Raw genomic sequence first — 3,683 nt, forward strand, 5'->3', positions numbered from 1 at the left:
GTTGAACCCATGATAAAGAGTGTTGAACCTATGATTAAGAGTGTTGAACCCATGATCAAGAGTGCTGAACTCTATGATAAAGAGTGTTGAACCTATGATAAATAGAGTTGAACCAATGATTAAGAGAGTTGAACCCATGATAAAGAGTGTTGAACCCCTTGATACAAAGAGTGTTGAACCCCATTATACAAAGAGTGTTGAACCCCATAATCAAAACAGGATTCTTGACTTTTCTGTACTATGAAAGTGTCTGGCTTGTGACTTTCGTTATATTAAAAGGCAAAGATAAGTTTACACATTTATTAAAAAATTGTGAAAAGAAATATTTATTTTCAATTCTTTAATAAAATATATAATTAGCCTTTTCAAAATTTAGCTGTTTCAAGAGGGTTATGTTGGTTGGGAGGGGGCGGTATGTTTTACTGATTAATTAAGTATTTCTATTTTTTATAAACATTTGAAAGTGAAATTAGTCTCCAATCCATAAAAAGTTGCATGTATCCCCGTTTATAGATCAAATGACAAAACTCTTTATATTAGTTATACGGTAATCATGTCCCACGTCATGAAGGAAAATAAAGATAGCATTTAGGTATTACAGATATAACACTGCAGGGATTGATTCAAATTAGTTTATTTTAGTTTCTTATGTTTAAGGTACAAGTATAACTATCTCTAAATATGTCTGCTCACCCACCCTTGCATCCAATCTTCTATATAAGACTTACGAGACACTCACTCTTCCCCTATCACTCTAGACTGTAACAGTATTACATATGTCTGCTCCCCCACCTTTACATCCAGTCTACTATATAAGACTTACGAGACACTCACTCTTCCCCTATCACTCTAGACTGTAACAGTATTACATATGTCTGCTCCCCCCCCCTTGCATCCAATCTTCTATATAAAACTTACGAGACACTCACTCTTCCCCTATCATTCTAGACTGTAACAGTATCACATATGTCTGCTCACCCACCCTTGCATCCAATCTTCTATATAAAACTTACGAGACACTCACTCTTCCCCTATCATTCTAGACTGTAAAAGTATTACAAATATGTACATAATTATAAATTAAAAGCTATCAGTAGCATTTTAACATTATTGGATTTATACAACGGCAAAAGCGCTTAAGACGTGTAATGATTTGGGCCTAGGATGTGAGATGAGCGAGAGTGGTTGGGCCATTCCTACCGACATGTCGCCCATCCCCCATCCCAGGGCCAAACAAATGTCCCCAGATGTAGATAAATAACTGGATGAATACCGTGTGCGATATATAGAGTCCATACACACATGGTCAAATAGGCCTATACCAATGTAAGCATAGAGGACACCTTGTATAGAGCCCACATACACATAATCAATAAAGCTTTGCCAATATAAAAATATAAAAATAATTGACATTAAAAGGCACATTACTGCTTAATTATAAGAGCAAGTTGTGACGTCGATTAAGAATATTAAAACAGGTTTTGGCACAGGACCTCGCCAAGTAAGGGTTGCTTAGAATTACAACTAACTTTTCATCTTTACTCATATTGTAAAAATCACTTGTGATTTTACTGGCCTCCTGCAATAGATCGGAGATCATCATACAATTAAAACATTCTATTAAAACGTGACTCTCTGTTTCTACCACGCTTTTACACGCGAAACACTATCTTTCACTCAAAGGTATTCTCTCATACCGGCCTGTTTCGGTGCGTATCGTTGCAACCCCACACCTAAACTTAGCTAGAGCACTACGATGTGATTTAGGCATTACTAGCATATTATAATTTTCTACCTCATAATTAAACTGAAATAATCTGTACGTCCGTAGTTTGTTACCTCCAGAAATACAGTTTTTGGCTCCGGGACGAGTAAGTTCCCCTTTCCAATTTTCAATAAACAATTCCAAGCCACGGACCTTAACGTCCTTAATTATTATTTTTTTACTATGAATTGGACCTGTGCTATAGTTATCCAAGCCTAGCTCCCGGAGTCTGGACATTACCCTGAAGTTCCAATTTTTATTTCGGTGGTTACCTATACGCCCACTCCATGTAAATACAGCCTTATTCAATCTACTATCCGACAGATTATGTAGACGACTCCAATGTCTAAAAACAGCTTGCCATTGGTTCACTATTACTGGAGTCCAACCCATGTCCCCGCTAACAGTTACGTTAACGTTTGTCCCTGCAGGTAGGGCGTAAGAATTGTACCTGCTGCCCCCAATTGCATGATCGTAAGAGGCGACTAAATTTGGGACCTTATCTCTTCTCTCCTTTCTAAATAACTTTCTTCTTCCTAATGTCTCCCTTGACAATGCCTCACTTTTGGCCATTTGTTGAGTGTTCGCCCCTGTGAGGAAGGCTTTGGGTTCTGTCCCCTGGCCGAGACATACCAAAGTCTTTAAAAATGGTAGTTTCTACTCCTGCTTAACGCTCAGCAAATTAGGAGTGGGACGACTGGTTCGCCCGTTGTCAGGATAATGTGACCGGGTGGGGCTTCCTGCTGGGTGTCTTCGGCAGTATGTCTCAGTGAGGTAGCACTAGAAAGTCGGCATCAGTTCCGCGCTATCACAAGGAGACACACACGAACATATCGCAGCCTCCCAAAATACACACACATACACTACACGCATGCATCTTGCACACAGGGGAGGCCGTGCTTAAATGACCTTAGCTGTTAATAGGACGTTAAACAAAATCAAACAAACAAACAAACAAACAAACGTTAACGTTACGCGCATAACGACCAACTAAGGCCTAGATAAAATCTACATGCGCGATTTTAAAAAGTCACAATACAACTAAATGTCCGTGTATCTCATATATAGCAGCACTGTAACTAATTACTGGTCACACATAAAACAGTAGGGTATGTAAGATGATATTGTAAACAGACATAAATACAAAGGTAGGACTACATTTTAAAATAGAGTTGATAAACACTGGATTTATCAAAAACTGATATTTACAGAGCTAACATACTAGTTTAAAAATGTAACGTCCAAAAATGTAATGTCAAAAATGTAATGTCCAAAAATGTCATGTCAAAAGTGTTATGTCCAAAAATGTAATGTCCAAAAATGAACTGTGTATGTATGTGTGTCTACATGTATGTATGTAGGTTTTATTTGAAAACCTGTGCAGAGGATAATAGGGACCCTGTGTCAGAAAATAAACTAAAGTGCCGTATATAACTATAATCACGGACTTAGATAATCTAATTCCGTGCTATAATTAACAATGCTATAAAATCGACCAAACAATAAAAAAATCTTTTAAATTAGTTTGTTCAGAACTGGCATGTTTTATAACTTATCATTTTAAAAGAATTTATCATTTTTTTAGAGATCATTAAAATGTTTAAACAGTAACGTTGTGAAATAGAAATCTAACAACATGAAATAAGTTATTTCTCTCATTAAGTAATTAGCCTTCAAAAGCACGATATTCGATCATAATGTTTTGTTGTTGTCTTGAGAGACAGATTTAACCTCTCGAGTCGAGCACTTGTTACAAATTATTTGATCACGTTCCATCAAATGTCTTCCTGGGTCAACCTCATAAGTTTAGTTTATGTGCGGACATCGGTATAAGGCTCTCTCAATATACAATAGTTCCGTGATAGAACGCACTCGGCTATGTATACCTAATCGAACGAACCATTCTGAATCAGTTGGA

The sequence above is a fragment of the Mizuhopecten yessoensis genome, unplaced genomic scaffold (assembly GCF_002113885.1).
Source record: "Mizuhopecten yessoensis strain PY_sf001 unplaced genomic scaffold, ASM211388v2 scaffold11133, whole genome shotgun sequence".
Taxonomy (NCBI): Eukaryota; Metazoa; Mollusca; class Bivalvia; order Pectinida; family Pectinidae; genus Mizuhopecten; species Mizuhopecten yessoensis.